The 13030-nt window shown below is 46.1% G+C and overlaps 1 protein-coding gene across 2 annotated transcripts in view; it reads right to left on the minus strand.

The window, feature by feature from the left end:
• pam (peptidylglycine alpha-amidating monooxygenase) overlaps nt 1–1445 on the minus strand; it is a 244402-nt gene extending 242957 nt beyond the window's left edge. For both annotated transcript variants that reach the window (XM_078214719.1, XM_078214718.1), the window contains exon 1: nt 1356–1445. The gene's annotated coding sequence lies outside the window, so the exon portion shown is untranslated. The remainder of the gene's footprint in view (nt 1–1355) is intronic.
• Nucleotides 1446–13030: the final 11585 nt, after the last annotated feature.

Genomic DNA, 13030 nt, shown 5'->3' on the forward strand with positions numbered 1-13030 from the left:
TCTCCCCCCCCACGCCCCGCTCTCTCCCTCCCCCCCCCCGCTCTCTCCCTCCCCCCCCACTCCCCTCTCCCCCCCCCACTCCCCTCTCCCCCCCACTCCCCTCTCCCCCCCCCCTCTCCCCCACTCCCCCCCACTCCCCTCTCCCCCCCCGCTCCCCTCTCCTCCCCCCGCTCCTCTCTCCCCCCCCGCTCCTCTCTCCCCCCCCCCCTCCTCTCTTCCCCCCCCCCTCCTCTCTCTCCCTCCCCCCCCGCTCCTCTCTCTCCCTCCCCCCCCCGCTCCTCTCTCTCCCTCCCCCCCCCCCGCTCCTCTCTCTCCCTCCCCCCCCCCCCGCTCCTCTCTCTCCCTCCCCCCCCCCGCTCCTCTCTCTCCCTCCCCCCCCCCCGCTCCTCTCTCTCCCTCCCCCCCCCCCTCCTCTCTCTCCCTCCCCCCCCCCGCTCCTCTCTCTCCCTCCCCCCCCCTCCTCTCTCTCCCTCCCCCCCCTCCTCTCTCTCCCTCCCCCCCCCTCCTCTCTCTCCCTCCCCCCCCTCCTCTCTCTCCCTCCCCCCCCTCCTCTCTCTCCCTCCCCCCCTCCTCTCTCTCCCTCCCCCCCTCCTCTCTCTCCCTCCCCCCCTCCTCTCTCTCTCTCCCTCCCTCCTCTCTCTCTCTCCCCCCCCCCTCCTCTCTCTCCCTCCCCCCCCCTCCTCTCTCTCCCTCCCCCCCCCTCCTCTCTCTCCCTCCCCCCCCCCTCCTCTCTCTCCCTCCCCCCCCCTCCTCTCTCTCCCTCCCCCCCCCTCCTCTCTCTCCCTCCCCCCCCCCTCCTCTCTCTCCCTCCCCCCCTCCTCTCTCTCCCTCCCCCCCCACTCCTCTCTCTCCCTCCCCCCCCCACTCCTCTCTCTCCCTCCCCCCCCCCACTCCTCTCTCTCCCTCCCCCCCCCACTCCTCTCTCTCCCTCCCCCCCCCCGCTCCTCTCTCTCCCTCCCCCCCCCGCTCCTCTCTCTCCCTCCCCCCCCCGCTCCTCTCTCTCCCTCCCCCCCCCGCTCCTCTCTCTCCCTCCCCCCCCCCGCTCCTCTCTCTCCCCCCCCCCCACTCCTCTCTCTCCCCCCCCCCCCCCCCACTCCTCTCTCTCCCTCCCCCCCCCACTCCTCTCTCTCCCCTCTCTCGCTGTAGTTGGATGAAGTTCCAGTCTGCACTCTGCCTGCGCTCCTCTCCTGGGAAGTTGAAATCTACTGAGTAAATAAAGGCGGAGCGTCTGGGCCATTTGTGCCGAGCTCTCAGTCACCCAGTCCGCCGCCGCCCCCCAGGCCTGTGCCCTCGGACACCCCCGGCCAGCGGCCCCGTGCCCGGGAAGCAGCGACCGGCGCTCGAGCTCTCATTACCGTCACTCGCTTCCCGACAGTCTGTTCCCAACCTCGCGCCGCCGCTCCGTCTCGAGCTGCCCAGCGGGGCGGGGCAGGGCGCGAGGGGGCGGATGACGTAGGAAGGGGCGGATTCCCTTTACGTCACCGGGATCCCAGTGTGTGAGCAGGCTGGGCATTTCATGGCAGTGTGGCTGTCTTCCCGCAGCTCACTGCAAAAACTGGGGCACAAACAGGAGGCGAGCTGAAAGCTCTGGGTGTTAAATCTGGCATTAAACCCATCTCCACATATCAACCGACTGAAGAAGAGCCTCTTTCCTGCGGCCAATAGACTTTTGAATGCACCTACCTTATATTAAGTTGATCTTTCTCTGCACCTTAGCTGTGACTGTAACACTACATTCTGCACTCTCGTTTCCTTCTTTACGTACGGTATGCTTTGTCTGCATAGTGTGCAAGAAACAATATTTTTCACTGTATCCCAATGCATGTGACAATCATCAATACAATTCAATTTACCATGTCTGCTATATAAAGAACAACGTAAGAAGTCTCACAACACCAGGTTAAAGTCCAACAGGTTTATTTGGTAGCAAATACCATAAGCTTTCGGAGCGCTGCTCCTTCATCAGATGGAGTGGAAATGTGCTCTCAGCCAGCTGTAGGGATTCGTATTCTAATCAGTATTCTGTAACTTGATTTTGTGTCGCTGTGCACTGTTTGAGAGCACATTTCCACTCCATCTGACGAAGGAGCAGTGCTCCGAAAGCTTATGGTATTTGCTACCAAATAAACCTGTTGGACTTTAACCTGGTGTTGTGAGATTTCTTACTGTGTTCACCCCAGTCCAACGCCGGCATCTCCACATATAAAGAACAACACCAGGTTAAAGTCCAACAGGTTTATTTGGTAGCACAAGCCACTAGCTTTTGGAGTGCTGCTCTTTCATCAGGTAAGTGGGAGTTCTGTTCACAAACAGGGCATATATAGACACAAACTCAATTTACAAGATAATGGTTGGAATGCGAGTCTTTACAGTTAATCAAGTCTCAAAGGTACAGACAACGTGAGTGGAGAGACGGTTAAGCACAGGTTAAAGAGGTGTGTATTGTCTCCAGCCAGAACAGTTAGTGAGATTTTGCAAGCCCAGGCAAGTTGTGGTTACAGATAGTGTGACATGAACCCAAGATCCCGGTTGAGGCTGTCCTCGTGTGCAGAACTTGGCTATCAGTCTCTGCTCAGCGACTCTGTGTTCTCGTGTGTGTGAAGGCTGCCTTGGAGAACGCTTATCCGAAGATCAGAGGCCGAATGCCCGTGCCCACTGAAGTGTTCCCCAACAGGAAGAGAACACTCTTGCCTGGTGATTGTCAAGCGGTGTTCATTCATCCGTTGTCGTAGCGTCTGCATGGTCTCCCCAATGTATCATGCCTTGGGACATCCTTTCCTGCAGCGTATCAGGTAGACAACATTGGCCTCTGATCTTCGGGTAAGCATTCTCCAAGGCGACCTTCATGACACACGACAACGCAGAGTCGCTGAACAGAGACTGATAGCCAAGTTCCACACACGAGGACGGCCTCAACCGGGATCTTGGGTTCATGTCACACTATCTGTAACCCCCATGATTTGCCTGGGCTTGCAAAATCTCACTAACTGTCCTGGCTGGAGACAATACACATCTCTTTAACCTGTGCTTAATGCTCTCTCCACTCACATTGTCTGTACCTTTAAGACTTGATTACCTGTAAAGACTCGCATTCCAACCATTATTTTGCATTCAGCCTTGGATCTTCAGGTAAGCGTTCTCCAAGGTGGCCTTCACGACACACGGCAGCACAGAGTCGCTGAGCAGAAACTGATAGCCAAGTTCCGCACACATGAGGACGGCCTAAACCGGGATGTTGGATTTATGTCACATTATCAGTAACCCCCACAGCTTGCCTCCTGGGCTTGTAGAATCTCACTAGCTGTTCTGTCTGGAGACAATACACATTTCTTTAACCTGTGTTTAATGTTCCCTCCACCCATATTGTCTGTACCTTTAAGACCTGGCTGGCTGTAGGATTCGCATTCTAATCAGTATTCTGCAACTTGATTTTGTCTGTTTGCACTGTTTGAGAGCACATTTCCACTCCATCTGACGAAGGAGCTGTGCTCTGAAAGCTTATGGTATTTGCTACCAAATAAACCTGTTGGACTTTAACCGCGTGTTGTGAGACTTCTTACCGTGTTGAATTACAGAACAGGCTTAAGGTCCTAAGAAGTCTATTTCTAGTGGTTCCTACATTGCAGTTGCACCGCTTCATTCCGCAGAACTAGCACTGCTTCCTTCCTCTTTAAATAGAAACACACTCGAAGTTCTTGTGTTCACATTCCACAGATTTTTCCCCAGCTTTGCCCTTAACACTCATATTTTCCTGATCTGTATCATGCACTTCGCATTCATATTTGCTCCTCTGCTTCCTTCCTACTATTTGGTGAAAAAAACTTATTGAATGTTCAACAGGAAACAAATTGTGTATTTATAAAATGTTGGGAAGGTTCCAGGCAGAGCACGCATCTTGCGCAGAAGACACGAAGAAGCATTACCCACGACTCACTGAAAGCCAAAGAGAATGGCACTGCATGCTGTTTTTACAGACTTGGTCAAATCAACAATTATTTTTCCAGTTACTTCAATTTAGGTTAGTTGATAAACTTACATTTTAATTTGTTCAATCATTTTATTTTGAGTCCAGTTATTAAAACAACTTTTTTTTCTAAAAAGGACAGAGGATACTGTAGACTTCTGTCTCGATGTGTGGCATTTAATGGGTACTTTTTTTTTGCAAATGAATAACAATGGACTGAAACTCTATCATATTTGGAAAGGACAACCAGTGTGGTTCTGTTGCAGTGGGACATCTTTTTGGAATGCTGACCTTTAAATGAGTTTAAAGTTAATTATTTATTCGTCACAAGTAGGCTTACATTAACACTGCAATGAAGTTACTGTGAAAATCGAGGTCTTGTGGCACAGTGCCTCGAAGCTAGATGTTCTGCATTTGAATCCCACTTCAGGGGTGTGGTAAACCACTGTTAAGCTTATTGCCTGTGTGTGTGTGACATGCCTGGACATGCTGCTGCCGGTCCTGCCTGAGACTCCTCCCCCTCCCCCCCCCCCCCCCGGTCCAGGTATAAAGGTGACTGCTCCCCAGCCCCCTGCCTCAGTCTCTGGACCAGTTCATCAGCATGGGTGTGCTCCAAGTCTTTTGCGAATAAAAGCCTATTTGTTCTTGCATACAAACTAGTCTTTGCTTGATTGATAGTGCATCAAGGGGATGATGGCCATGCAGTCATGTGATCCATTCCTCCAAGGGAGGAAAGGCCAGCATTAAGGAAAAGGTTGATTATAATCCTTGTAAATCCTTCCAACATGCCTATGGCAGGTATTAAGAAGTAGTAAAGTCTCCTGATCATCCAGTGGACTGGTTCCCTCAGAAAATAATCTTTGGCAATCTGTTCCAGGAAGAAACAAACATAAGCACATGCTTTGTCTGTCACAGGGAAGCCTCTACGTTCTTTGAATGGAACCTATTCAACACAAAAAGGATGAAACAATTTTATTTTTTCTGCTGAGAGTGTCAGCTGCCTATGACATCTGACAAGACTGCCTCTTTTGGTCTTGGTGGTACCATCAGTCCTTTCCAAATATGATGAAGTTTCAGTCCATTGTTATTCATTTGCAAAAAAAAAGTACCCATTAAATGCCACACATCGAGACAGAAGTCTACAGAATCCTCTGTCCTTTTTAGAAAAAAGACTTGTTTTAACAACTGTACTCAAAATAAAATGATTGAACAAATGAAAATGTAAGTTTATCAACTAACTTAAATTGAAGTAACTAGAAAAAATAATTGTTGATTTGACCAAGTCTGTAAAAACAGCATGCAGTGCCATTCTCTTTGGCTTTCAGTGAGTCGTGGATAATGCTTCTCCATGTCTTCTGCGCAAGATGCCTGCTCTGCCTGGAACCTTCCCAACATTTTATAAATATTCAATTTGTTTCCTGTTAAACATTCAATAAGCTTTCTTTTTAAGTGCTGTACTGTATCTGCAGCTAATGATTAAACAGGTGTGGAGCCCAATACCGGCACATATCGATTTATGTTCAGCAGTGTTTATGCTCCTCCTCTGTGATTAATGCTTCTATTGTGTGTCTCGATAATAAAACTTTATTCTTAATTATTGTCTTTTCTATAGAAAAACACTCTGTTGATGAAACTATCACTCAGTGTAATGTTCTAAACATGATGGTTTAAATACCAAAAATGAAAAAGGATAACAAAATTACTTAAATGTTACTTAAAATTACTTAAATTACTGAATGTGCTCAAATAGAGATGATAACTTTTACAAATCTGACTAACGGAAGACATAGTGGGATGAACAACCCGACCCTGAAAAGGTGGGTGGAAGGAGGTTCCATTCACTGGTCTCAACGGGGATTCTGATCCCCAATTCATGCAGGTATGTACTCTATGTGCATGGGGTAGGAGCTGCTGGGGAATGAGTCCCATCCCAGGGAAGCAGGTAAGCTTGAGAGGGCTGAGGACTGGCACTCCTGTTCCTAAAGGCCCACAAAAAGTGCCGTAAATGCACTTAACTTTTCCTCAATGCTGGCCTTTCCTCCCTTGAGCCGTCCGGTTTCACGAGGCCTGGAAAAACTGGCCAGCCAGAGTCAAACTTGAAGGGGAAGGTAAACATGAGGCAACAAAGCCTCATTAAAGTATTAAAAAGACGGCAACTGGGCAATACCCACCGGGCACCTGAGAAATGCCCATTGGGCTGGGGCGGGGCTAATGGGGGAAGGGCCAATGGGGTTAATACGGGGAGGGGTCCCGCTGCCACTCTTGGGAATCAGTTGGCTTCCCATCTCTGTCCTGCCTCCTTAAAACGTTGATAGGCAGGTAGGGATTGGGTCTGAGATTATGGCTGGGATTTTACCATTGCGTTGCGCCCATTTTCAGGTGTGACATGGTCGTAAAGTGGAGCGTAAAGCGATTAGCACAACTGGCGCCGGTTTTTGTGACCGGCGCCATTTTACGAGCGCAGGATTTCCGGTGCGGTCAGCCTATTGTTGGAAATGGCCGAGAGGCATGTTAATGTATAAATATTTATTGAAATAAATATTTCATATAAACATTTAGATGTCATTTGCGAGCCCAGCGCTCAATTGTCCGGGCTCGCCTGCCTTTATGACCTCTCCGGGAAAGGTTCGCGCTGGCAAGAAATAGATATGCTCCCCATGAATGGGGAGCAGTCGACTTGGCCTCGCCGGTGAAACCGGAGGCCATTGAGAGCCCTGGGAGGCCGAGGGCAAGGTGGGGTGCCCCTTGGGCAGTGCCAGACTGGCAGTGCCACCCTGGCACCTTCGCAATGCCCACTGGGCACCTGTGCAATGGGGGAGGGGTCAGTGGGGGAGGAGCCAGTAGGGGCAGGGCTAATGGAGAGAGGGCTCCCACTGCCACTCTGCAGTGATCGGTGGGGGGAGGGCAGCGGAGTCACGATTAGTGGGGGAGGACGGCAGGTCCGCGATCGGTGGGGGAGGGTGGGTTTGCGATCGGTCTGGGCGGTGGGGGGGAGCAGGGGGTTGGGAGAGCTGCTTCAGGTTGCCTGCACTAGCAGGGGCCTGACAGCTCTCTCTTTGTCTGTCAGACCCCTGCTACTGCTAACGCGCATGTACAGCACCAGAGGCCTGCACATGCGCACTACCTCCCTCTGCAGGCTTTCGGGCGCGTTAAGCCCCAGCCACAGGCTTCTGCAGCGAGCAACAGGCTCACTCAGAATTTTGCAGCCAGAGTGCGTATGGGGGAGCTCCTAAAGACGGGCCAAAAAGACGGATCTGAAACTCTCCCAGTTTCAGGTCCACCCAGTACTTAGACAAAAAATGGTAAAATATCGCCCTATAAAAATAATTATATCTCACCTGACCTCAACTCACCCATTTTCTGGGTCAAAGTTCACCCCAACGCTGCAGCATAGTGTCCATTTAGATTAAAATAAAGGAAGAGCTGAACAATCTATTCTTCATTTGCTTTATATTTTTCTGCAAATGACTTTAAATTATTTTCAAGCTACTGTCCTTATAAATAAAAGTCTTTTTTTTGAACTCTGCACCAAAAGAAGCTTAATCTTAATAACCAATTGTTAGACATAGCCACCAAAGGTTCAACATCTGTTTTTCAGTTGGAAAGTATATGGGTCCTAATTGTTTATCCGTATGGCTGAGTTTAAATGTAGCTCACATTGATCTCAAATATATATTTATTTCCTCTGGGTAGATATTAATACAAATGTATCTGTCACCTACTTTTGACAATCAAAGAATAAAATTATTTTTGGGTGTGTTAGCAAAAACGTTAACGATGAATTCCCCTGATTCAAAACATTATTCTCTTTTTATAACAAATCTCCTGGTGCTCAATCGTCTTTTTTTCAGAATTATTTCCAATGAACCATCTGCATGCTTTCCCAGTGACTGAGAAACCTTTCGGAGAAACTTTGGCAGTAAGGAAAGACACGTGGAATGTAATTTAAAGAACATTTAAAATGACTATCTTGTTATGGACAGGAAGGGATTTAAGTTAACCAGCCCTGATTTCTCCACTCAACTACTGTCTCAAACAGAAAGCAGAAAGGTGTTTTGATTTCCTCCTTTATAAGCTGTGCCCCATTTCACAACCCATAGAGCCATAGAAATGATACAGCATAGAAGGGGGACATTCAGACCATTTTTTTTTCATAGAATCCCTACAGTACAGAAAGAGGCCATTCGGCCCATCGAGTCTGCACCGACCACAATCCCACCCAGGCCCTACCCCCATATCCCTACATATTTACCCACTAATCCCTCTAACCTACGCATCTCAGGATACTAAGGGCAATTTTTGCATGGCCAATCAACCTAACCCGCACATCTTTGGACTGTGGGAGGAAACTGGAGCACCCGGAGGAAACCCACACAGACACGAGGAGAATGTGCAAACTCCACACAGACAGTGACCCAAGCCAGGAATCGAACCCAGGTCCCTGGAGCTGTGAAGCAACAGTGCTAACCACTGTGCTACCGTGCCGCCCTTGCCGAATCTTGTCCATGCTGACCCAAAGACACACAGGCATCCTTTCTTATCCCATCTTCCTGCATATGATCCATTGCCCGGCAGCTTAAAGCACCTAAGGTGCAGATCTAGGTACTTTTTAAAAAGAGTTTAGGGTCTCTGCCTCCACCACCAATTCAGGCAGCAAATTCCAGACACACATCATCCTTTGCATAAAGAAGTTTTTCTTCATGTCCCCTCTAAACCTTCTGCCACTTAGCTTGAATCTATGACCCCTGGTTTTTGAACTCTCTGCCAAGGGAAATAGGTTCGTCCTATCTACTGTCTCCCTACCCCTCACAATTTTGCACACCTTAATCATGTCACCCCCACAGCCTTCTCAGTTCCAAGGAAAACAACCCCAACCTCTCTAATCACTCCTCATCGCTACAATTCTCCAGCCCTGGCAACATTCCAATAAATCTTCTCTGCACTCTCTCCAGAGCAATTGCATCCTTCCTGTAATGCGGTGACTGGAATTGTACATAATACTCTAGTTGTGGCCTCACCAGTGTCATATAAGTTTCATCATTATATACCTACTTTTGTATTCTATAGCTCTGCCAATGAAGGAGAGTATTCCAGGTGCTTTCTTAACAACCTTATCTACCTGCACTGCTATCTTTAGGGACCTGTGCACTTGCATGCCAAGATCTCTCACTTCCACTACCCTGCTCAGTATATTTTTGTTTATTGTGTATTCCCATTTACTGTTTGACCTCCCTATCACTTATCGGAGTTGAACTCCATCTGCCACTTTCCTGCCCACTCCACCAATCTTTCTAGATCGTTTTGGAGCTTACTGCTATCCTCTGCAATATCCACCACACAGCCAATTTTTGTGTCATTTGCAAATTTCCCAATCATGTCCCCCACGTTCAAGTCCAAATCATTAACATATAAAACAAACAGCATGGGTCCCAACACTGAGCCCTACGGAACATCACTTGAACAGTTTTCCATTCGCAAGGGCAGCCATCATTAACCTTTGTTTTCTGTTACTAAGCCAGCTTTGGATCCAATTCACCACATTGCCCTGTATCCCATGTATTTTTACTTTTTTGACCAGTCTGCCATGTGGGACCTTGTCAACAGCCTTATTAAAATCCATGTAGACAACATCCACTGCACTATCCTCATCAATCCTCCTTGTCACTTCCTCAAACAATTCAATCAAATTAGTAAGGCATGACCCTCCCTCAACAAAGCCATGCTGACTATCCCATTTCTTTCTAAGTGACAGTTTATCTGATTTCTCAGGATTGATTCTAATAATTTTACCACCACCTAAGTAAGATTAACTGCCCTATAATTGTTTGGCAATTCCTTCATAACCTTTTTAAACAATGGAACCACGTTTGCATTCCTCCAGTCCTCCTGCACCTCGCCTGTGTCTAGTGAAGATTGAAAAATAATCCTCAGAGTATCTGTTATTTCCTCCCTGACCTCTTTCAACATCCTGGGAAATAATCCATCCGACCCTGGTGACTTTTCCACTTTTAAGGATTCCAACTCCTCTCACACTTCCTCTCTCGTTATGATTATTTTATCCAATATTTCACACTGCTCCTCTTGAATTACTATATCAGCATCAACCCTTTCCTTTGTGAATAAGGAGACAAAATCTCATTTAAAACTCTTCCCATATCCTTTGTATTTTCACACAAGTTCCCTTCCTCATCTCTGATAGGTCTCACTTTTTCCTTAACTATCCTTTTTGCTCTTTATAAACAGGTAAGACATCTTTGGGTTTTCCTTAATCTTGCTTATTAATATTTTTTCATGTTCTCTCTTTGATTTCCTTATTTCATTTTTTACTTGACCCCTGTACTTTCTACACTTCTTTAGGCTATGTGCAATGTTGAGTTTTTTGTGACGACCATAAGCTTTCTTTTTCTATTTAATCTTCCCCTGTATTTTTCTGGACAACCATGGGGTTCTAGATCTGATGGTTCTGATGATACCATTCCTATTTTTCGAGGAGACATGTCTGCTTTGTATCTTAAGGATCTCACTTTCCGGTCTTTCCACTGGTTTACCACTGATTTATCCTTAGTAATCTTGTAACCAGTCTACCTCAGCCAAATCACTTCTCAGTTTTGTAAAATTTGCCTTCCCCCAGTTTAAAACTTTTATTCTTGATTTATCTTGGTCCTTTGTGGTCACTATCTTCAACATGGTTAGCCACTGTCACTTCCCCCACTTGCCCATCTTCATTTTCCAAGACTAAATCCAGAATTGCATCTCCTCTTGTTGGACTTGTTTTGCATTGTTTAAAAAAATTACTGGACACAGTACACGATTCGTTTCACCCTTATATTGTTTGAAACCTTGTTGATATTGGGATAGTTAAAGTCTACAACTGTTATTGCTCTATTATTCCTACAGGAAGAAATTTGTCTATATGTATGATCTTCTATCTCCCTCTCACTATTTGGGGGGGCTGTAGTAGTGTGACTGCTCCATTTTTATTCCTAAGTTTTGGTGTGATCCAATTTCTATTAATAACCCTACAACAAACTCAAGATAGGGTGAACTCAGAGGGTTAGTTTATTCACACACACACAAAATGTGTGAAGGGGTGTCACTACATATTCATATAATAAGAGATTGAGAAAGAAAGATTTACAGGGCAAAGACCATTGAACAAAGAATTGTATTTATTGTGAGTCCCGAGTCCAGAATTAAAGTCCAATGCTGTATTCCTTTACAGAGGTAAGCAAACTTAAAACAGATGCTGGATAATACATTTTTCCAGTAGAGATGACTTCCACGATGAGATAGGTACACAGATAAATTAGTCTTCTGAACTTCTATACTACCTTGCAGAAGTTCCAATAAATATAGCGTAGATGGGGGCCAGGCATTCAAACCTGGGCAGAAACCTTTTTTCTGTGTGGCTGCTTGATAGATGGAAGATGGCAGACTGATTTGCATTACAGTAATTCAGAATAACTGGTTTTCCCAGCTGGAGGCTGGGACGGTGGGTTCATGTCACTTGACTCCCACCTCTCCACTCTGGGTTTTGTCTGGGTTCCGGAGATTGTTAATGTTTCAACCATTCCGAATTTGAAAGGAAAACTGCAGAGCTCAAACTAGTAGATTCCATTGGCAGGCCGGACTAATGAGATGTAGATAACCATGTATAGTTCCCTTTGAATTTCATTTTTGTTCGCATCTCTCAGAAATAACAAGTTGCAAATTTCTTCGATATTGTCAGATAAGCTCCGATTTTGCAAAGGTCACACAAAGCCATGGCTTCAATCATTTTAAACATTGTCCACTTCGAAAATTTTAGGAATTAGCCATGATGATATAAATATACACATTTCATAAAAATATAGTGAGGGGTTAACATGTTCACTTTCTGTAATCCAAAATTAGTTTGACCACATACTGGCAAGGATGATAATATTTTTTAAAAATTTAAACTTCTAGTCGAAAAGATAACACAAGTTTTATGTTTTAAAACATTTACAGTAATAAATGACTAAAATTAGTACTATTGAATAAATCCATTTTCATTTTGTCAGCAACTTGTACTTTAAAGTGCTTTCCTTTTATATTTACCCTACATGCACTCTCTACGGAATTACAGTCTGTATAACAAACAGTCCACAAGATGCTCCTCGGTTCCAATGTGTTCGCATTTTCCTGTTTTGCCGAATAGTAACTTTGAGTGACTGCATCCAGCTGCTTCCCTTAGTTTTCAAAGAGTTTCCTAAATCTACTAGCATCAGTAAAACCTTTCCTGATGATACTTCCCCTCTGGCTAAGTCAGAAAAAAATCTCCTGAAATCCTTAGATGGCTACAAGATTATTTCTTCAGCCAGGAATTGTCTCAAGTTGCAGCCACTGTGGTAGTTTGCAAACTCAAGCAGCCTCTTCTCTTTGTTGGCAAAACTGCTGTCCATCTGCGATATTCAGAAGCCTACAACGTACTCTTACAATGGCTTCCTCTGAAACTTTCCCTGTGGCAATATGGACCACATGGGCCTTGTATCCAGGTATATATGCTGATAAACTATCCTTGAGAAGCCAATGCTCTTTCATATTAGTGGTATAAAAGGACAAAGTGAACATGGATTTGCAAAGGGGAAATCATGCTTGACAAATCTATTGGAATTCTTTGAAGATGTAACTAGGAGAGTTGAACAAGGAGAATCGGTGGATGTGCTATGTTTAGACTTTCAGAAGGCTTTTGACAAGATCTCACATAGCAGACTACTATGTAAAATTAAAGCACATGGGATTGGGGGTAGTATCTTGAGATGGATCGAAAGCTGGTTAGCAGATAGGAAGCAAAGAGTTGGCATAAATAGTTATTTTTCCAATTAATAGGCAGGGATCTGTGCTCGGACCCCATCTGTTCACATTATTTATTAATGATTTGGAACAGGGAACTAAATGTATTATCTCCAAATTTGCAGATGATACAAAGTTGGGTGGGAGGGTGAGCTGTGAGGAGGATGCAGAGATTTGGACAGGCTGTGAGTGGGCATATGCATAGCAGATGCAATATAATGTGGATAAATGTGAGGTTATCCACTTCAGTAG

Source organism: Mustelus asterias, chromosome 6 (assembly GCF_964213995.1).
Source record: "Mustelus asterias chromosome 6, sMusAst1.hap1.1, whole genome shotgun sequence".
In the NCBI taxonomy this organism is placed as follows: domain Eukaryota; kingdom Metazoa; phylum Chordata; class Chondrichthyes; order Carcharhiniformes; family Triakidae; genus Mustelus; species Mustelus asterias.